A 24,162-nucleotide genomic window follows, 5' to 3' on the forward strand; every position below is an offset into this window, starting at 1 on the left:
AGAAAGAAAGAAAGAGACAAACCAAAAAACAGACTCTTAACTATAGTGAACAAACTGATGGTTACCAGGCGGGTGGTGGGGACGGGGTGGAAATAGGTGAAGGGGATTAAAGAGTGCACTTATCTTGATGAGCAGTGAATAACATACAGAATTGTTGAATCACTACATTGTACACCTGCAACTAATATAATGCTGTATAACTAATAATGGATATTTTAAAATGTTATAAGTAAATAGCATAGAATAGAAGAGAAGAAAATAGATGAGAATAGAAGTGAGAAAAAATCAAAAAAGAAGAGAAAGTTCCACCAGAGTTCCAGAGTTCAAATCTCCTGGGCAAGGTGTGCCATTTCCCTGGGTCTCAATGGCACCAACTATCAAATGGGTATTTCACAGTTACTACCTCAAGGTTTTTTAGGAGGATTAATATATATAAAGCAACAAGAACATAATAAACACCCAATAAATGTTAATTATTGCTTTTATTATCATCATTACATTTATTACCAGCTAAACTGCCAATGATTTCTGGAGCATTTGCTGATAAAATTTAATACAGAATTTTTAAAAAAAATTTATGGAATATAGAATTGATTTGGCCTTACCTGCTGTAGTAACCTGTTCAGGCTTCTCTAAATATCACTCTCTAAAGAAAGTTTTTATTATTAAAAAGCTTCAAATATATATAAAAATAATATAATAAACTCATATGTCCCTACCACCCAGATTCAACAATTATCAACTCATGGTCAATCTTATAGTTTCATGTATACTTTATCCAGACTCTTTTAAAACAAATCTCAAACTTCATGCCATTTCATTCTTAATTTTTCAGTATGGATTCTTTCTAAAAAAAAACATAACCACAACACCATCATCATGCTTAAAAACATGATTAAGTATCCAAACAGTGCTTATGTTTCCCAAAGAATTTGCTTAAGAAATTTTTTCAGTTTATTTGGAACAGATTTCAAAAAAAATCTACACATTGCAATTACTTGATTTATTTCTTAAATCTTTTTAATCTATAGGTTCCATCTTCATCTCTCTCCCTTTTGGGAGAAACAGGGAGGTGTTCTTTGAAATTTATATGTTGAAGAAGCCAAGTAATATCTCCTGCAGAGATTCCCACTGCTTAGGTCTTACTATTTGCATCCCTGTGATGTCATTTAACACATTCCTCTGTCCCCTATATTTCCTGTAAATTGGTAGTTATGGCTTGAGGTTTTATCAGATTCTGATTCCATCTTTGGCACAAGTTCTTCATAGCTGGAATATATACTTCTATCAGGGGACACCGTTGTCCTGTTGCTTTTTTTTAATATGTTAGCAGTCATTTGTGATCATTGCCTCGTTCCATCTCATTAATTCAAAAGCAGTAATTTCTAATATTTTTTCTTCATTCATTCTGTCTTTCTTCCATTTTTTCATTAATTCCAAAGTGGTAATTTTCGTTCTTTTTTGTCCAACTCCTTGAACATTTCAGTAAAGGAAACTTCCCCTACCAACTGTTTGATTCCTCTGAGATCTGATACATAAGAAAGGCAGGATAAATGGGTGATTTTCAGAATAATGAGTTGGTTCCCTAGCATTCTCCATAGGTGATTGCTGAGGGTATTTTTTCTTCTGAATCATTATAAAATCATAGATTAGAACATACTTGAAATGTTTAGTCTATTGTAGCTATTATCCTTACTAATAAAATTGTCACATTTTTTGCCAAAGGAGGCCTTTTCAAGTTCACCCTTGAACCCTTTGGACACATTCCTGGGAATCGTTCTGTGCCCTGCAGTATGATGAAATGTTACAGGTTCATCTTGAACATTTTCTGCCCTACAGCTGACATTTTTCTGAGGAATCCCGATTCCTTCAGGAAGGAAATGATGCTAACAGACCAGTACTCTGGCATGAAGTTTGTTAATTATTACTGAGTTGGCCCTTGCTTTCAGGCCTTTTCAGTGAACAGGGCTAGAAATTTGTTGTTATTTTGTTGTCATTTTAAGCTAAGATATATCATGAATTCAAATTTATATTTCTTTTTTTGTTAAGATTTATTTATTTGTCAGAGAGAGAGAGCACAAGCAGGGGGAGCGGCAGGCAGAGGGAGAAGCAGGCTTCCTGGTGAGCAAGAAGCCTGATGCGGGACTCGATCCCAGGACCCTGGGATGGTGACCTGAGCCAAAGGCAGACGCTTAACCGACTTAGCCACCCAGGCAACCCTCAAATTTATATTTCTAATGTAAATTTAGGACTACAGAGTTTTTATCTTGCCTCATTTATGTTACCTCTTTTGTCCTTTCTCCTAACCCAAAATCCTGTTTCCCAATAATATAAACATAACTATTCACTTCATCCACACAACACACATTCAACAGTCTTAAAATTAAAATGCTGACACTACCACCTACAATATGATCATTGGGGAGAGTTTAAGATTTGTTTTCAGTTCTATTTTCTTTAGGGCATATTCCACTCTGGAAATATGGTCAAGGTAGCATGTTGCAAAGTCACTTAAAATAGTTTCTTTCTATATGGTTGTGCCACAAATTCAACACTTGGTGATTCATTTATTTCATTTTGCTTTTAATTTCTAGAATTTCAATTTAATTTTGCTTTATAATTATGTGAATATTTACATTATTCCAAAATCAAATCTACAAAACAATGTTTATTCAGAGAAACATACAGTTCTATCCTTGTCTCCTCCATCACACACACACACACACACACATACACACACACACAGACCCATTTGTATACGCTCTGTTGTGGGTTGAATTGTGTCCCCCAAAAAAGATATGTTAAAAGTCCTAACTTCAGTACCTGTGAATATGACCTTATTTGGAAATAGGATCTTTGTAAATGTAAGCAAGTTAAGATGAGGACATACTGGATTAGAATGGATCCTAATTCAGTGACCAATATATTTATAAGAGGACAGGAGGGAGATTTGGAATCAGAGACATAAACACACACAAGGAAAGATGGTTATGTGAATATGGAAGCAGAGACTGTAGTGAAGCAACTATAAGCCAAGGAATACCCAGGACAGCCAGCACTGCCAGAGCTAGGAAGGGACAAGTAAGGATTCTTCCGTAGAGCCTCCAGAGGAGCACGGCCCTGCCAGCACCTTGATTTTGGACTTCTAGCCTCCAGAACTGTGAAAATAAATTTCTGTTGTTCAAGCCACCCAGTCTTATCTACTGGTACTTTGTATAGTAGACCTAGGAAACAGACACATCCACACCCCCCATGCCCTTAGGTGAGTGGTACCATATTACACACATTTTTCTCAATCTTGTTGGGTTTTTTTAACCTAAAATATGTATCCCGAAGATTACTCATAATAGTATATAAAGACATTCCTTCTACCTTCCTACAGCTGCACAGCACTCCAGTTTGTACATACACCTTAGTTCACTCAACTAGTTCTCTTTTGATCATAAGGTGGGATCTTTCTAATGTTTTGCTATTGCAATAGTACTTTTAATAGGCTTCCAAATGACCTTTTTATATTTTTGCCAGAAATGTTTGTGGTAAGTTTTTAGGAATGGTATTGCTGGGTCAGAGGGTAAAGGTATATATAATGCTGCTGAATATTACCAAATTTCCCTCCTGAAAGTTTTCCCGATTAGCATTTACACCAGCCATGTGTGACTGCCTATTTCTCTACAGAGTCACCAACAATGTACATTATCAATGTCTGTATTTTTGCCAATTTGATAGGTGATAAATGGTTTTTCCACATAGTCCATACATGAATTTCTCTTTGTTGTTGTTGTTGTTTTTACTTATTTATTGGACAGAGAGCAAGAGAAAGCACAAGCGGGGGAGGGGAAAGGAGAGGGAGAAGCAGACTCCCCACTGAGCAGGGAGCCCAATGTGGGGCTCGATCACAGGACTCTGAGATCATGACCTGAGCCGAAGGCAGACACTTAACCGACTGAGCCACCCAGGTGCCCTGTGAATTTCTCTTATTATGAGAAAGAACAACACTCATCAAGAAGTATGAAAAATGGAACACACATACTCTAATAGATTCTTTTCCCATGGCTTTTCTCCTTGGTCAGGCTATAAGACTCTAATATATCTCATACCTCCCTTTTCTTCTTTTGATGTTCAAAATCAAATACATTTCATATCAAAAACTACCTGTGTGATATTATTTTTAAAATTCTAAGAAGTCATCCCCACCTCATCAAAACTATATTAAACTTAAGTTCCACAAATGTTAATTTAGGACCTATTAAGAATCAGGTACTTGTATACAAGGTTGTAAGGGAGTATACAAAAATGAAAAGACGAGGAATCTCTCTCTTAAAACCTTACCACCTAGAAAGAAATATAGAAAACTATAGCTAGGTATATAAAGTTCCATATAACTATATAAAGTTATACAGGGGATGCTCACACACACACACACACACACACAACATAATAAAATAAGGTATTATTGAGTTTAAAAAGGATAGAGAAGAACAATTGGTACAGAGGATTACCTCAAAATTTTATGTTTAAGGCACATTTCTTTCTTTTCTTTTTTTTAGTGGGGGGGAAGGGGCAGAGGGAGAGAGAAAGAATCCTAGGCAGATTCCAACCCCAGGACAAAGTAAGGCACATTTATTTAAGGTAATATACAACTCTATAAAAATAAATATTTCTGGAAATGATAAAACATCTGGCTATAGAATCATTCACAACTTAATATAAATGAACTAACCCAACTACTTCTCTTTTTACAATCACCTGAGATCTGTTGGCTTTCTAGATGAGGAATCTCCCTAGAAATAAAAGACCTGGATATGGTGTAAAATGAGAGCATCTGACAGTGAGAAAGTAACAGAAGACTGTAAGTTGAACTAGAAAGGCTATATAATATTGTACTCCAGAATGTGACTGTATTGGAGATAGGCCTTTAAAAAGGTAATTAAAATGCAGCTATTAGGGTGGGCCCTGACCAATGTCTTTATAAGAAGAAAAGATTAGGACTTGCAGAGAGACACCAAGGACACATGCACACAGAGATACAACCCTGTGAAGAGGCAGCAAGAGAGTGACTATTTGCAGACCAACCAGAGAAGCCTCACAGGAAACCAATCCTTGATCTTGAACTTCCAGCCTCCTGAACTGGGATAAAATAAATTCCTGTTGGGGTGCCTGGCTGGTTCAGTTGGTAAAGCATGCAACTCTTGATCTTGAGGTTATAAGTTCAAGCTCCACATCGGGTACAGAGATTACTTAAAAAATAAAATCTTTAAATAAATATATTCCTGTTGTTTAAGCCACCCAATCTATGACATTTTGTTAGAGCAGCTTGAGCTAAGACAGTGGGTAAGTCTAACGAATACTGACTGTTCAAAACAAATTAATAATGTCTTATGGGGGTCAAAAATGTGTTCAGAATTAAAATGCATGACAACAATAGTACAAAGTAAGAGGTAAATGGATTTAAAGTGTTTTAAGATCCTAGGATTATTACAGAAGTGATAAAATTAATCTTTGTATTAGACTGGATAAGAATACATGCTATAATTTCTGTAGTAACTACTTTTAAAAAATGATAGGACGTATAACTAACAATACAGGGAAAACATGCTATAACAAAAAATATTTGATTAATCCAAAGGAAGGCAATAAATAGGAGAAAAGCACACATCTAACAGGTGGGTCAAACAGAAAACAAATAATAAGATGGTAGCTATAAACCCAAGTATTTCAGCAATTACATCAAATACAAATGGACAAAATATGCCAATTAAAACAGTGTCAGAATGGATTTTTTTTAACTATGTGTTTACAGAGAGATATACCTTATATATAAAATGCTTAGCATGATGCCTGGCATATGGTGTCCCTGAAAAGGAACTGGTGGTAGAAGCTGTAATTAATATGATTGTGAGTGTAATTACCAGTTTCCTGAGGAACCAGGATGAAAGCTCATCTGAAGACGTATAAAGGGGGATGTGGCTAGTTCACAGCTGTGCCAATTACTGGTCCACAGAAGAGACATTAAAAGTTCTTTCCATGAAGGCACAATAGGAGCTGAAACCAAATATTACACGATTTGCTTTAAAAAAAAAAATCTCCTTTATTGAGATAAGGTATTATATCAATAGAATTTACACTACGTTCAAACAACAGACTTATACAGAATAAGAATTTGGAGGAAGTTCTCTATCCCATGGTGACCATTTACAGATTTTAATTACTTCATCAAAACAAGAAAATTTTTTTCGTATTTAGCTAACTGTAAAAGTACTCAGAGGCCGACATGGTGTTAGTTCAAAGTAAACTACTGGTACAGATATTTGAGTCCAATTTTATAATCCAATATCAATGCTTCAAAGGTAATCTACATGATTGCTAAACAGTCTTTCCCCAAAGCAAATCCAACTTTAATTACAAAAAGTTTCTATTTTTTTCTTGGAAATTTTAGAATGTTTAAACTTGTGAGAAGAGAGTTTTTATTTTTTTATTTTGAAAAATTTCAAATGACAGGAAACCTACAGAAAAGTTGCATGAATGAAACAAGGAAACACTTCAAACTGATTCTTCAATTTCTAACATTTGCCACATTTGCTGTATATTCTCTCTCCCTACACACACACACACACACACACACACGTGCACGCACATGTAGCAATTGTTACTTTGCTGAGCCTTTTGAGAATTACAGACATCATCACTATTTACCCCTAAATATCTCAGTTTCTATCTCCTAAAAAACAAGGAAATTTTCTTACACATCCACAGTATAATTACCAAATTCAGGAAATTCAAACTTGATACACTAATATTGTATATTACATATATGTAATATATATATGTATATTTGAAAGTTGCTAACAGAATAGATCTTAAAAGTTCTCATCACAAGAAAAAAATTTCTAAGTATGTGTGGTAGTAACTAGATTCATTGTGGTGATCATTTTACAATATATAAAAATACCAAATCACTATGTTGGACACCTAAAACTAATACAATGTTATATGTCAAATCATACTTCAATTTTTAAATAAATTAGTTAAAAAATTGATACACTACTGTTAACTGATGGAGTTAATATTTAAATTTTTGAAATCTAGCTCATATGTGATCTCTTCAGGGAAACCTTTCCTGTCTCCCCTTCCTTCCCGATCATTTTATTGGGTCTTCTTCCCACCTTTTTACTTTCCATATAATTTTAGTGTCATGTGTCACAGTCCAGTTAATTTCCTTTCTGTCTTCTTTCCTATCGGACCATGACATTCTGAAGGCCAGAAACTAAGTTTACTTATTTTTGTCTCCCCAGTGCATAGCATAGTGCCAAGCACTAGCAGACACCCCAAAAATATTTTCTGAATGAATGAAATGAATGTATTACATATACTTGGTTTGCTCCTTTGTTTCTTTATCCAAAGCACTATATCACTGATTTATGTTTAGCTTGCGGTCAACGTAAATATCATATTCCTTGTCTGCTATATTAATTAGACATGTTACATTACTACACACAACATAGAATTTCAGTCTGTTGGTTTATTTTTAGCTAAAACTTAATCCTTCCAGCCTCTGCCCAATCTACCTGCTACTGCCATAAACCAGTTGCATTCTAAAACTAATATTTTTGAAGGCATGTGAAGGATAAGAATACATTCTCATAAGAATTACAAAACACATGATTATATAAAAAGCAAATAAAAAGAGGTCAGAATTAATATTGTGGTATTTTAGGCTTCAAATTTTAAGTGACTCTTCCTCCCCTATCTTTTTCACACAGTCAGAAATGGGATTGGAGAAGGCACTGGAAGGGGAGAGAAGAGGAGAAAAGGTTGCTATAGTTTAGTAATAAAAGCTGGCCTGTTGTCAACACAGACATCATTTAGAAGAGAGCAGGCCCAACTCTATATGACAAAAGAGAAGAGAAATACTAAATAGTGACTTCCATTTACCCCCATATCTTCTGGATCTAAAGATTCTATCAAGGAACCTTCATTGAATGGTGTCTACTGTCCAATTCTCTGATAAGTTCAATAATATATCCCGTCTTATCTTCACCACAAACCTGCAGCATCATTGCCATTATCATCCCATTCTATAAACAGAAGAGGTTTAGAGATGCTACATGACCTGCATGTAGTCACACAACTGTTTAGCATTTTACTGAATCTAAGTCGACTTTGATCACTCACCATTATTTCACGTTCCCCTAAGAAAGAAAAAATGCTGGAAGTTAAACTATGACAATATGCAAAAATGTTCTTGATTTTAGAATACGTCTCAATTTCAGACAAGTTAAAAATGTGTCTTCAAATTGGTGAAAAAAAGACAAGCGGTGGAGCCAGGACTTGAACATTGGTCTGTTCCTCCTTTCAGCTCAGTGCAAAGCTGGCTCCCACCTCGCTGAAGTCAGACAGAAACCAGAGTTTGTATCCTCTGTATTACGGGCAGACTGATGGGTACTGCCGATTCCAAAGGCTGGGTGGCTTTGAAGAAAAAGTGACATTTTTGACCATCCACCCAGATGAGAAGGATCAGGGTTTGCCTGCCCCCAGGGACGATGAGCTTTCCACGCCTAACAGTTGAAAGGCTTGAAAGAAGACATAGGGAAAGGCACCCGGGAGAGATTATTATTCTCTCACCACAACGTGATGGAGAGCTGCAGGCATGGATCTAGCACCTGAAGGCCTTGACACAGAAAGGTGCAGAGACTCGCCCAGGAGTGCAATGCATCAGGGCAGAATCTAAATTAAAATGTGGAGTTTCTCACTCCCGGGCCTGTGTGGGTCCACTTTGGCATGCCGCTTTCCCCTGCACAACTGTGATTCTTGCTGAATAATTGAAGCCCAGGCTCTGTCCATATCAGGAATATTACTGTTTGATTTTGTGGTCCCAAAGGGACAGCGGCAAACAGCTGATGCTTCTGCTGGTACTGAAACTGCTGCAGAATGTGGGAATTTTTCTAGTTTTCTATTGGAAAAATCTCCAGGCATTGCACTTGGGAAGTGGGGGCTTCTTGAGGTTTAAAAAACAGTGCAGGAGTATATGGGTGGAAAGGGCAAGAGGTTAGTGAGATGCTTTTCTATAAGACAAAATTGCATCTGAGCAATAAATTGTAAAAAAAATAATAATAATAATTATAAATGGGATAACCCAGCCCCTAAGGAATAGAGAAAATGCAGAATAAGTTCCTGCTAATGGAAAGATGTGAATTTTAATATGCATACCATACCAGGATAATACGGTTCAACAACAAGGACTACAAAAACAAGCTCCATTCCCCCCAGCTCACTCCAAGCAAAAGAAAAGAAAAAAATCACAAAGGCTGTTACAAAAGATAACTTCTCCAAATAGACATCCCCAGATGTGAATCCACAAATGAAGAAGACTGGCTGTAGTACCATCATACGAATAAGACCTGTGATCTCAGCCCAACAAATCCCCACGTGGGTCACAGAGCAGAGGGCAGCGTCATGTCCAACAGGAGAGCTTGTGGTCCTTGCCATGTGTGTCTGCAAACTCCCCTCCAAAAGGTTTCGTAGTTATTTCTCACAGAAATAGTTGATCAAATACCTATGCTTTTATCATATCCAAAAAAAGTTTGAAAGACTTGCCTTAATAAAAACAGAAACGCTTGAGTTCATCAAAATTCCCAGGTTGAGGCCACGGAACATAAGCAAAACATTTCTTCATATTTGATGGTAAAGAGCTTGATGAGAAAATAGAATTCTAGACCCAAACTTATAAAAAGGCACATGCGCCTGAGACCCCCCAAAGACAAAGCTTGTCATTCACGCTTGCCTTTTTCTCTTTATTATCTCATCGCCATAGATGAAGTACATAATTACATATAAACACTGCCTATCTAACAAAAAAGAAAAAAAAAAGGAAGCCTTCATTTGTCTTCTGAAAGAGAGTAGCTCCGTGGAGTTAGTAAATGTGAAAATTAGTGAGGACTTTGAGGGATGAAGCAAATGAAAAAACAAGAGTGTAAAATTCGGCAACTGCCTGAAGTTCCCACTTTCTGTGAAGACAGGAGACCTGAGTGTAAGTCCTATCTCTATCATTTCCAGCCGTGTGAAGCCTGGCACCTCACTTGCCCACTCTGTGCCTCAGCACCTCACTGTATGGCGGAGGGAAAAATGCCCACATTCTTGCGGGGAGAGAAAAGGCCATGGCGAAAGTCCGTGCCTCGTGCCTGCACTCCATAAAGGTGAGCTGAACATTAATCTGGGGGCCAAAAAGAAACGTATTTTGTGGACAGCAGAGCAGTCTGAGCAGCAGCTTTGAATAAGAGTCCTCTTTATCTCAAAATATTGTCGCCAAGAAAAAGTCTTCCTCATTTGCTGGCCAGCAAAGAATGAGTAACTTGAAGGCAAAGGCTACTTTTAATTCATTTCATTTCATTTCATTTCATTGGAGTATGTGTCTGTTTTTTATTTGAATTTTGGTTTGGGGCTTGTTTTTATTTTTGTTGGTTGGTCGGTTTGGTTTAGTTTTTCTGGTGTGTGTGGTGCCTACCACAAGTTAGGTGCTCAGTATTTGTTGAATGGAATTTAAAAAGGGAGGAATTTGGTCAGGGACCCTGTCTTCCCTGTAATATACTGTATTCCCAGGACTTAACACAATGCCATGCATATATTACATTTTCAAGGAATATTTGTTATATGACCAAATATTAGCTTTTAAAATAAGGATTTTTCAAGTTCTTTCCCTATTACGTGTTTATATTACCTTTCTGAATTTCATTTTCACTACCAGGGCCCTCTTCCATCATAGCAATTATGGCCTCTCTGTGATGAAATAGAAAATCCAGACCCTAACTGACTTTCAGTATTTTATAAAACTTTATTGTCTCGCCAATATCACGAAACTGTCTGTAATAAAATATTTTGTCCAGCTGTCTCCCTATTTGTCTCTCAACTCTTTTCGCCTTAACAACCCACCTCCTTGAGCTCCTACCACATTATGCAACCAGCCCCATAAAAGTTCCAAGAGCATCTGAGTCCTCCCAACATCTTGACCCAAGTCCACAAATCGATGTTTCCTCACCCAGAATCCATCTGCACACTTAAATAACAGAAATGCCATATAGCAAAGAGGAGAAAGGAACTCCTATCTTTAATTACGCCTCAGTCACAAGAGAGGTTATCAGAATTCTCTGAATCTAAAGGGAATGCCAAATGCCTGAGGTGAGTTTTCCTTCCATGAGGAAATGGAACACGTCAGAGAATAGCAATCACAGGTCACTTACTAGCTGTGACCCTGGGCAAGTTACTGAACTGCTCTCTGTCTCAAGTTCCTCATCTTAAAATCGAGGTAATAGTACCTCCCTCACAGGGTTCTTATGAGGATAAAGTGAGGGTTATCTTTTAAGACACTTAGGAGAAGGCATTTGGTAAGTTCTATTAAGTATCTGTCTTTTTAAAAAAATGTCAGAGAAGGCTTCTGATCAATGAGAAAGTGGTTAAAAAAAAAAAAAAAAAAAGTCTTGGCAGTTGCCTCCTAAGCCACAACGTTCACAACTGCACATAAACAATTCTCACAAGAATAAACAAATATCAAAGTCATTCTGTAGATGCAGGGGAACAAGGCCGAGACAAAGTCTGTCCAAGCCCATGTGTGACATGAGACAGAGACAAGGATACGAAACATCCCTCATCCCATGACTAAAGGAGTACCTTCTGCTGCTTTACCAGTGACAGCGATGGTCCCATTTTAATCCCCCTGCTTCCTGGATAAAACACTATCAGGTTATCCAGTCATCAGACTACCAGCACCCATCCAACACTGGTCTCTGCTTCTTTAAATGCTCCTTAGAATTACTGGGCACAAGCCCAGATCCTACAATAAGCCCCTCCGAATGGCTCTTAGCAACTTGCCTTAGAGATCCCTGAGGGGCACCATCCCGGGCGGCAGCAAATAAGCAAACCTAACTTTGGTTTGGCTCCAGGTGTGTTCCTGGTGTTCTCTGTCTGGTGGACCATAGAGTATGTGTTTTTGTTGTTGTTTTTTAAGTAGGCTCCATGCCCAACATGGGGCTTGAACTCACAACCCTGAGGTCAAGAGTCTCATGCTCTACTGACTGAGCCAGCCAGGCACCCCACTGTGGACCATGGTGTTCCTAACAACAACGAAACCAACAGCTCTAACTTACTGAGTGTCTGCTCTGAGTCAGAGACCTTCTAAAGTTGCTATACACGTGTTAACTTTTAATCCTCACAACAATCTGTGTTCCAGACTAGAGAAAATAAAGTAATGTTAGGAAGCAGAGAAGTCAGAATTTAAACCCAGTCTGTCTGACAGCTGATGCTCTCCATCCCTGCATTCCCCTGCTTCCCTGAAGAGAGGGCAGGCAGTTGTCTAGGCAGGCTTGATATCCTGTCTCTTAAGTTGGAATGGAGCCCAGCACACTCCAATTCTGTTTGATTATTTCTGAGCTCGTGTTTATTGTTGAAGGGATGAGAAAGAGAAAAAAGGGAATGCATCATCCCTTTGAATGGAGTACAGTTTCACATTGCATTTGCAAACATATAAACTTGAAAACGGGCCTACTGGTTTTAAATCTAGAGTTTAGGGGCACCTCGGTGGCTCAGTCGGTTAAGCATCCAACTCTTGACTTCAGCTCAGGTCACGATCTCAGGGTCTTGTGATTAAGCCCCACATTGGGCTCCACATTGAATGTGAAGCCTGCTTAAGATTCTCTCTCCTTCTTCCTCTGCCCTTCCCCTCTGTGCACACGGGCACACTCTCTCGCTCTCAAATTAATTAATTAATTAATTAAATTTGGAGCCTAGAACAGCTCAGATGAGAAAGCAGGTTGGAACAGAGGAAGGAGACAGTGTGGACTATGAAATCTAGGAGAGCTGAATTCAGTCTGGCTACAACCTTCTAATACTGTGGACTTTAAGTGAGTTGCTTAACCCCTCCTACACTTGGCTTCCTAGCCTGTAAAATGGGCTCAGCAACGCCTACCTCAGTGGGGGTGGGGGGGAAGTGCCCGGTGCATGAAGACATTGGCTATAGGACAGCTGTTACTGCTACCATCATGGAAAGTGGGAAATCTCAGTACCTGCAAAGAGGGCTTGCAATGGCTCACACACCCTGAGAAACTGTAAAAGGCCCAGAAGGGTCCTTTTTGTGGTTGCTGAGAGTCACAGAACCCATCAGGATCAGGAATGAGACGGGAAAGGGAAGAAGAAGAAAGGAGCCATTTTTTTAAAATTTTTTTATTATATTATGTTAATCACCATACATTACATCATTAGTTTTTGATGTAGTGTTCCATGATTCGTTGTTTGCGTATAACACCCAGTGCTCCATTCAGTACGTGCCCTCTTTAATACCCATCACCAGGCTAACCCATCCCCCCACCCCCCTCCCCTCTGGAACCCTCAGTTTGTTTCTCAGAGTCCATACAAAGGAGCCATTTTTAAATGAGGCAAGATCTTGCTTGAGATCGTGTGCCTACTCATCCTAGAAGCCAACAGCGCAGAGAAACAAATTAATAATGTTCTAGTTTCAGGACATTCTAATTTTTAGGAACTATAAGAATTCAAACCCAGAGGGACTTCAATTCACACCCACTGGACAACACATTTTCATCTTTGTGGTAATCCTGGAGACTATATCAACGGGCTTCTGAAAGAGAATGGAAAAATATATACATACATATATATGTCTATCTGAAAAGAAAGCTGTAATTACTACCATAAATGAACAATTCCCTGTATTTGCCACAAATCTCTCTTTAATGAACTGCAACCTATCATTAAATGAGAGGAAAAAAATATGAGGACAGGAAATGGGAAGGAGTGGGCTATGGGGGCAGGAGAGAAGGTGGCAGAAATCACTTTATTTTGAACAGGAGGCAGTGAGACACAAATACAATCAAAGGGGTTAATCTAATCCCTTTGTGAAGCATTGAGTCAGAGAACAAGACAAAAACAAACCTGTGATCTGGAACTTCCCAAGCCCCCACTCGGGGGGATTAATGAGGAGTACACGGCTGTGAAATTACGTGCCCTCTGAGTCAGGAAAATGGTCCTACTGGTGCATGACCTTGAAATGAGGGGACGCAAACTTCACCTGATCCACAATTACCAAGCCCTGGGAGGAGGGGCTCAGGGAGAAGAGAGGACATGAGGCTGTGCGAATGTTCAGAATATGAAAACCCACAAACCTCAACCAACCTGAGGCTTGAAGGGGGATCGAAACACAACATGAAATATTCAGAGGACTTTCAAAGGACGCTAGCATTTGTGTGGAAGCACAAGGGGGCAAGCCTGTCCTCTTTATTTACACGAAGTGGATATTTTGTGGCTGTTGTTATGGACTTAGCGATGTTTGTCTCTGTTCAATTTTCCCTTTGCAATGAAAAATTGTTGCGAGATGATTTCTAGTCTTAGCTGCTTTACATGACAGTATTATCAAGGATTCATCAAGAGGCCATCTGTCGAATTTATGAAAAAAATATGCAAAAACAAAACAGATGAAAAGGAAAGAGCAAGACAGACTGGTCCAGGGGAAGATAGATGTGGCAGCATGTGCCTCCGTGTGAAAATTACAGCATTTAAATGCTGCGGAATAAATTACCGTGCCGAAAACTTAGTGGTGCTCTCCCACTGTAGACGCTGCCCTTACCATAAGAACATAATGAAATATATCACATTATCAGATCACCCTTTCCTCAGACTATTACTATATTCTAATGAAAAATTAGGAGAGGAGAGACACATAAACCTCAAATGGGAGGGATGAAAATGAGCCAGAGTGGATTTGCTCTAGTATCGAGCCATGAGAAGCTTCTCCAAAATGCACAGTCCATATGGAAATAAGAGCTTTGCCCCCCTATTTATTAGAAAGTCAATAAAATAAATTACAGATTATGTGAAAAACTGAAATAATATATATTAAAATGACAACGAGGCTGGCAGAGCTTACAGCCAAATTAGATGGGCTGTAGAAACAATGTATTTCAGAAAGGAAATAGGAGGAGACATGAGGATACAGACAAATGACCAGAGCTGCGGTGTTGCCCCCTGTAGGCGAGACGCAGAATCACATGCATATACTGTCCATTTGCTCCTGGAGAAGGAAGGACCCAGCGAGCAACTCAGCCAGATCTGAGCATGTGGGGACAGATGCCTAGCAGAGCACAGCAAGGGGGTAGCTTCCTTTGAAGTCTGCTTCCAGCCCCTAGCTCTCCTACTGGCTTTCTCTTCCCCTTGGGGGCCATCTTCCTTCCCAGTCCTCACCATCTCACCTATCCCTCCTAGAGTTTGATCAATAGGAAAACTTCTATTTTAGTGCCTTAAGGAGATGTTTAGCAGTGCTGCTAAATAATGTATTAAATTATAAAGCTCCAAACACACAATAAAAATAATAGTTGGCATGGGCCCCTAAATTTCAAAGGAATGAGAGAAAAAAGTGAAGTCCTATCTCACCAAGAGCCAGTGAGGGTAATGAGCTCACAGTGGAAAATGGTGAAAAATAATAGTACTAGCCAACACTAGTCAGTGCTGTGCATTAAATAACTAATTTAACCTTTGCACTAACCCTATGAGATGATTTACCATTTATTACTGTTCCTCATTTCACAGATGGAGAAATTGAAGCACAGTGAGATATAAGTATCCCATCCAAAAATCACACAGCTATGGTACGGAGATTTGGGTTCAGAGCACATGCTTCATTCCACCAAACTGTAATGCCTCCCATTAGGAAGGCAGCAGAGGTACCTCATTTATTTTGTTTGAAATGTTACAAATTCTTCAATAAAGAAATATAAGTATAAAGATGATCCCTATGAAATTAAGTTAGACCATATCGTCCCTCAGACTGTTGTGAACTACAATCCTAAACAGCCCCAGCTCTCTCTCCTAGTTCACTCTCTTTCTGATAAGTGGAGGATACATACTTAGAAGTGTTCCCTTCTATCTATTATGGGACTAAATAAAATAATGATAATAAAGGTAAAGAAATTTTAAAAATAAAGGCCAAGAATACTGTGTCAACAAAAGATGGAAGGTGAAAAAAGAAGCCCAAAGGTCTGGTTTAAGGGAATTCCTTAGAACTAAATTAGGTCTTCCCAGGATGCTCTCCACTTTGACTTCCCATACTGGGAAATCCTGAAACATTTTAGATCTATGGTATGGGAGTTTGTAAACATTTTATCAATATAACCCAAAAGTTTCTGATCAACAATGAACATCTGATTAAATATTTCACATCTGAACCAAGAGCCATGTGTATTTATTAAACCAAAGACTTCCAAGGGAGTAAATATTATTTTGAAAATGAAAAATAATTTCAGCATGCAAGTATGCAAATAACACTACAGATCCTGTATAAGACAATGTTATCTGTGCTGGTCCTGGCAAGACATTTAAGTTGAAGTTTTCTTTTACGTATACTTCCAACATAAACAGAGAGTTGACCAAATTTAATTTTATTTTCAACTTCGCTTTTACCTTTTATGGAATTATGATTATCTGTAAATAAGTACTGAAGTATATCACTTCAGGAAGATTTCTGTCTCAACTCAGCTGTTACAGGTGGTAACAAGATTAACCACTTCTTTTGAAAAACACGAACTGGATATCCAATAATAGAATGGGTCCTCCTATGGAAGATCTCAGCCGCAGCAAGACTAGGTGATACCATCAGTCATATGTCCCTCCCTTCTTTCACTCTCTCTTACAATGTCCTGCACAACAGACATTGACAACCCTTCCTGAACATATAAAAACCAATTCTGAAATATTATTTTTCAAATTACAAGTATAGTGGAATCATACTCATTGGACATCTCATGTAAGGCCAGCCCTTAACCTTAAATTAACATCTGTCTAAAATGCCCCCTAAACTGGGAACAAGATAACAGACTGACCCTCTCATACCTGCTACTAACAAGTCCTTTGGCTTAATAAATCAAAATATCTACACTGATATAAGTAGCTTAGACTGAGCCAGATCTTCCCAATGTGTGAATTAGCCTAGGACATAGCAAAACTACTTCCAGCTACTCAGTAGCCTTAGACAAATTTGTAAATGGACTGGCATAAAATATTTTATTTACTAGCAGTGTTTATCCAAACACTTTCACTCTCAATTCTCCTGTCTCTCCTCTATCACCAGACTGGGAGGCTCCCTGGTGGCCAAACATGAGCCGTGCATACACATCATAAACAGGTGTAGAGAGTTGGCCTCTGGCTATCCAAGATCCCAGTACCTGGGATTACTTTCCATCCAGAAATCCATTGGTAATTTATATTTGATCAGTTTGTATATGTGTGTAAGAGTTAAGTTTGCTCATTGAATTTGTAACATGGCTTCATTCACCTGTCCTTGACTCACAGTTCCTGACAGACCTTGAAAAAGTATCCAGTATACATGAATTCACACAGACATCACTCCACACAGCTATTCCTAAAATACTAGCTCTTCTTGCTCTTCCATTATTTCAATTTTGCTTCTGTCTCTACTTAACCATTTACTCTACTTGTTAAATGAGAAATTCATGTTTTGATAGGCCTCCATCCAGATGCATATTTGAAGTAGTTATTGATGATGTCTTCTCCTCTGAAATGCCCTTGTGTTTCCCAGCCATCAACCCATCTTCCTTGGTCTCCTTCTAAACTAACCTCCTCCAGGAAGCGTTCTTCAATTACCCTCACCCACAATGACCACTACTCTCTACTATTGTATTTTTTTCTCACATGGAGAAGCTGCTTATGTATTCTTTATACATCGATGTGTTTATTGGATTGAAGCAACTCCTTGATTTATTTTTTGTAATTTATCTACTTAACTAAAATTCATTTATAACATTTGTAAGTTAATTAATTTATAACATTTCTCCTATGTGAATATAAAAGTAAATCATTCAGGGATACTATGCTTCAACTTATAGCAGGAAAACACATAACATCATAGGCATTTCAAACTTGATCTGTCCTAAACGGAACTCTTATTTTTTATTCCCAGAAACTGTCCCTCTCCCAGCATTCATTATCTCTAAAAATGTCACCATCATTCACCCAGTTTCTTAAGCCAGAAATCCTGGATCATCCTTGCCTCTACTCTCTCTCTTGCTGACTCACTACTGGCATTTCTGAACACCTTGTTACACCACCATCTGTAAAACGAGAAGAGCAATATTCACTAGCTTCGATTTTGGGGAAGGCTTTGATGCCTCTTCTGCAGTGAAACTTTTACACACATACACACAAAAAATTCATAAAGTGAAAAATAGGTGATTATTGTAATACTGAGAACTAAACAGAGACTGAAGATAACTGTGTCCAAAATATTCTAAGTTACCATATTTCATTGGGGGGGGGGTATTTTTATAGAATATACTTCAAATATTGAAGCATCTGCATTAAGGCTCCTACAATTATATCCAAAAAATGTAGATGTGATAACCCCTAACACCTGCATAGGGCTAAACATGTGTCAGTCCTATTCTTAGTTTAACGATAATATTTTATGTTCGTACTGTAGTTTATAATGGCTTTCATGCCCATCATGTCATTTCTCCCTTACCACAGCATCAGGACAACTATTACTGCATTTTACAGATGGAGGTGCTGGTTAACTTGCCCAAGGTCACTTAGTATGTCATTGCTAAAATTCAACCCAGAACCTCAGTTTCCCAATGCCTGGTACAGCGCTAATATTAGAACTTTCTCTGGGCAATCCTTACCCTACGAAATCAGTAGAAGATCCCAAACATGTATATATTCTCACACACATACACATGCACTACACATGCACGCACCTATGCACATGTGTGTGCACACACATACATGCACACATGTACACAAACACTGAGTTTCTTTTTTAAAGATTTATTTATTTATTTTAGGGGGCGGGGAGGGGCAAAGGGAGAGGGAGAGAGAGGATCCCAAGAACACTCCCCACCGAGCACACAGCCCGATGTGGGGCTCAATCCCATGACCCTGACCGAGATCATGACCTGAGCTGAAACCAAGAGTTGGGACGCTCAACCGACCGAGCCAACCAGGTGCCCCTACCCACTGAGTCTCTTTATGGTCACCAAAGAGTCAGGCTCTTTCTGGGGACCCACAGCCACCCCTGAATTCAGTGATTTGCCTGCCTCACTCCCTAAGAGTAGGGTATTTCATGAGAAAGCTGAAAGGTATCACCTAAGACCCCGTTAATGCACATTAAATTAGTTTCCCAGTGCATGACACCACCCCACAATGGAGTCGCTGACACCAATAAGGGAGGCCGCCCAGCCTCCTTGGCTGGGCTCGTGGAGGAGAGAGAGCTCAGCCTCAGGCAGAGCAGCGCATGAAGCCACAGCTCTAAGGCAAACATCCTGAGGAGTCGTCCTGGCCTTGGGTTGTACTTGGGCCCATTTGGTTCATTTTAAAGCTACTGCCTTTAATAGAACAAATCTCTTTTGATCTGTGCCTGCTCAGCATGTGGAGAGAGGCTGAGAGAGTTCGTGTTATCTTAGTTTAATAACTGTTACACCAAATAAACACTATGCACACCACTCAGCCTTCTAGAAATGGAAAATAAATCATCACCAAAAAGCTTATTTTACAAACCCACAAATCATCAGAAATATAAATGCTTTCCTTTCTATTCCCATGTTTTAATAAAGACTCCCCCCTCCTTTTTTTCAGACGCACTCAATTACAATATCACTATCAGTTCACATTACAGGTCAGAGATATGGCGCTTAATGTATGTAGAGCCTGTTCTCCTCTCCTAATAACCTGTCATTCCGGGGATTTGAATGTCAGAACACAGCCTGCCGCAGTAATGCTAGTCGGCAGCCCGATGATGAAAACTTTGGACAAATCATGAAGAACATTCCAGATCCACATCATCGGAAGGTTACCGGGGAGAGCCTTTCATTCTGCTTTGACCCCTTGATCTGACAAGTGACACCTACAAAATGAACAGCTCTCCAACTTAAATTGTTTAACTGTAGCCTGATCAGTTTTATTATCTTGCTAATCCGGATATCAGCCGTTTCATCAGAATGGAAGATATGCATATCATGAATTATTTTGACACGGGGACCTTTTAATTTTTGCCAGCAATATTTCACTGCCCCAATCAGGGCCTGCAGTCACTGGTGCCGTTCGCCTCCTGGGATGTCAGAGGACAGCGCACTCCTGACAGCACCAAATCATCCGGGAGCTGGAACGAGCCGTTGCTGCAATTATTATTGTCTTCCGTAGTCATGCATCTCATTACAGCGCCGGCAGCCAGGGCCTTGGGGTTCAGGGCAGCCTTCTCCAGGAAGCTCTGCCATTTTATGGGCTCGCCGAGCTCTGGGGTGTGATTCCCCTTTTCCTTCCCCTCAGTAGACAAGGCGAGGTGAATTTCTAATAAAAACAAAACACTAGGTGGGGAATGCGGGAAGAGCAAGCTCAGTACAGGACATTAAGCGGCGGTGAGGCAGCTTGAATGGCCCACTTACAGTTCACGAAAGCAGTGGTTAATCAGCAATACGGTTTGCTACAGAGGGAAATAAAGAACAGTTTATCCTGGGGGGAAAAAAATGCTCCTTTCTAAATTGCAATGTGCTCAGAACGTTTTCTTAAAGAAAATTCCCTTTTCCCTTAGATGTGTTTCTTAATTTCTCTCTCCCCTGCTGACCATTTTCTTCTTCTGAATTTCCATCCGCAGAGGATCCAGCCCCACTCCAAGCCCGACCGCATGGTCTGCATCGCCGACCTGTGCTCTGGCCCTGTGCCCTCGTCGGCACTGAACAGCCCCCGGAAACACGCTGCTATCTTTACTCCGAGGCGACTACAGATCCTGTCGCTCATCGAAACACAGAGCACCTTCTTCATAAGTACCCACGGGAGAAAGTTTTTCCTAGTCTCACAAACAACTGGTCCACGTTTACCTTGAGAGCACTGGGAATTATATAATTTATTATGCTTCCCTTCTTGAGAAGATGGCTAGAAACCTCAAAACTAAATTTGCTATTCCCCAAAATATTAAACATAGAACTACCATATGATCCAGCAACTCCACTCTGGGTATACATCCAAAAGAATTGAGAGCAAGGACTCAAACAGATATTTGCTCACCCATGTTGATAGCAGTATTATTCATAACAGCCAAGAGGTGGAAGTAACCTAAGTGTCCACTGATGGATGAATGAATAAACAAAGGGTGGCATATACATACAATAGAATATTATTCAGCTTTGAAAAGTAGTGAAATTCTCACACAGGCTACAACATGGATGAACCTTGACTACATATGCTAAGTGAAGCCAGTCACAGAAGGGCACAAGTACTGTATGATTTCACTTCCATAAGATATCTAAAGTACTCAGATTCATAGAGAGAAGTAAAATGGTAATTATCAGGGGCTGGAGAGAGAGAAATGAGAAGTTATTGTTTAATAGGTAGTTTCAGTTTGGGATGATGAAAAAGTTCTGGACATGGAGGGAGGCGATGGTTGCAGAACAATGTGAATGTCCTAGTGTCACTGAACTACACACTTTAAAATGGGTAAAATGGTAAATTTTATGGTATGTTTATTTTACCACAATTTTTTAAAAAATTAACTTTGCAGCCAATCTCTAGCAAATGTAAAGCATCCCATAGAATGCATACTTATCTCATTACTGCCTTTATTTATTCTTCCTACGCTTACGTTATCTTTGCTTTATTTTCTTCACTGACTCTTTTAAAATATTATTTTATTGTTGTGTGTTAGTTTTTATAGTACGATGACTTAAATTTTTTTTTTTGGCAGAACAAGGAAGGATTTCCATATTAAAGTACGCTCAGTCTGGCAAGACAAAGCTGTTGGTGATTGTGTCCCAGAGAAAGAGTGAGAAATACATTATTTCTGAAGTCCATTAGTGACACTGAGATAAGAAGGGAAACCTCTGAGAGGGAAGTCTAGGAAGTCTCACTCCTCCTTGAGTTGGGGAGACCTCTCCCTCCCCAGTGCCACCAGAAGACTTTGTACAGAGCTCCCCTGGGCCCTTTCGCCCAGCACGGTATCAATATGCATCATTTCTCTCCCCCACTCCCAGCCAGCCTCATGGCGTTCTACCTGCAGGCTTGCAGAGCCCCATGCTCAGAAGGGTGCTTGGCTTAGTGCTCTACTGTCAAATAGTGAATTTCTTAATAACTTCTCAGCAAAGAGCTCCGAGTTTTCATTTTGGACCCCACAAATCCTGCAAAGTCGCAAATTATGTAGTTGGTCTTACCTCCCCCAGACAGTAAGCAACTCAGGGGAAAGAAATCCATCTTACTTTTCTTTACATCACCAGTCCCAATGCCAGTGCTTGATAGGCAAGTCCATAGGAGAGAGTCAATAAATATTTGCTGCACAAACAATGATGGAAACTATAAGAAGCCCTTGTTTTCACAGTACTAAGTATTCCTTCTTAATGATCGTATATCAAACCCACTCCAGAAAAAAAGCCTGCAAACACAGGAAGGACAGGTTTCTTGGAGGAAAAGGAAGGTTTATGGATGTGACCAAGAATAAAGAAGACACAGTGTCCCTTAGTCTTTCCTAGGCTGGAATCCATAGGTGGAATTCACCTCTGATGTGAGAAATAGGCTGTGTGTTGCAGCCTGAGCTCTAGTGGTTATATCCCAAGCTCCAGCCTCTTTAAGACAGAACCTTGCAGAGGTTCATCTCATATTGACACTGTTTTTTTAAACTCTCCCGAGATGTGATTTTCACAGCTTCCCTAGATAACACAACTTAGCCACCCCATTATTCTTCACAATTTCCCTGGGACATAAGGCTTTCATAGCTCTCCATTTAACAAGACAGAAATACAGAGAAAGGGAACAGAGCTGGAAGAAAATCATGAGGAAAGGAAAGAGAAAGCTAAGCAAGGAAGACAGACATGCAGACAGGAAGAAAAACAGCCACTGTGGATCACGGCTCATGACTCACAGCTCACTTCAGGTGCAAGGCCTTTACGATATCCAACTTCCAGAGAAAGTTGTCCAGTAGCTGAGGCTTCCAGATCATTTATTTTCATTTCCCAGAACCTAAGAAAATACAAAGAAATATCAACCAAAGAATGGCCATTTAGGATCTTTGAAATCCGTCATATACTTTCTACCTACATTAGGATTAGGGGCCAGAGTAAATCCAAGACATTAATTTGAGGCAGGAAACGGGAAACACAGAAAATTGGGTATGTGGAGGGTAAAGAGGGGATACAAGAAGAAATGGCGTCCAGGGCAGCGTTTTCTAATGTGCAGACTTTCCCTAAGCCATCCCCCACCCACATGCTCACTCGGTTCCTAACAGCATCTTCATCAATTAAGATTCTATGAGACTGGCAGGCTCCAAGATCAACAGTACCATCCACATATTCACTATTCCACTGGCAAGGCGAACAATTCCGAATATTAAAAGTAAAGCAACACGTTCTGCCATGTCTTTTGTATACAGACAGCTGAAGCTACGTGAAAGTTTGGCACCAAAAGGCCAAGTACCATATTTTCAGCCACCCACACGCCAAACCCCATAATAACTACAGACTCTAGATGTGAAATTTTCAGACATTTGCAGTGAAGGAAAACTAATAGTCATGTTTCTTCATGTGCTTCCTTTCCTAACAGGGCAGTTTCTCAACTTTAAAACCTCGTCAATGTAAGCTAAAGAGAACAAAGGGTGCTGCGGAGATATTTTCACCAGATGTCAAATCGTGCTTATTTATTTAAACAGAAAACCCCACTTTGTACATTTGGTTCATTTAGTGGTATGTGCTCTGTAACAAGTATTTTTTATGAGTAAAAAGCTGCCACCAGTGTGCTTAAGTTACAATAGGGCTTCAGAAAAGTCTGTTAGCTGAGACTAAATACTGCTCTTTTTGCTTTTGGTTGAAATGTAAATTCCACTGCCGTCCTCCCTCTATTATAGGAGAAACATTGTTGCTTAAAGTCATACCAGGACTAATACTTAGTTCTCCTGTGGTCAAACCTAGAAGTAAAGATATTCAGTTCACTGTGCTTTTTAAGGTAGGTATATATGCTACAGAGCATTGATTTTCTCAAACATTAACAACAGAAAACATATCAATTCCCTCTTGGGTGAATAACCGGGCTCCTGGGACCTGAATGAGCCATCAGAACCTACAGGCTGAGAGCTTGTGTTGCCCACTGAATGAGGATAATAAAATGGGTTATCCAGCACTC

The 24,162-nt window shown here is 39.4% G+C and overlaps 1 long non-coding RNA gene across 5 annotated transcripts in view; it reads right to left on the bottom strand.

The window, feature by feature from the left end:
• Window positions 1–24,162, bottom strand: part of LOC116643119 — a 153,241-nt gene that overhangs the window by 107,953 nt on the left and 21,126 nt on the right. For 2 of the 5 annotated variants that reach the window (XR_004301492.1, XR_004301488.1), the window contains exon 3: window positions 22,910–23,007. This is a non-coding gene — a long non-coding RNA (uncharacterized LOC116643119). The other 3 variants (XR_004301491.1, XR_004301489.1, XR_004301490.1) reach the window with 3 other exon arrangements.

This window comes from Phoca vitulina, unplaced genomic scaffold (genome assembly GCF_004348235.1).
Source record: "Phoca vitulina isolate PV1807 unplaced genomic scaffold, GSC_HSeal_1.0 scaffold25, whole genome shotgun sequence".
NCBI lineage: Eukaryota > Metazoa > Chordata > Mammalia > Carnivora > Phocidae > Phoca > Phoca vitulina.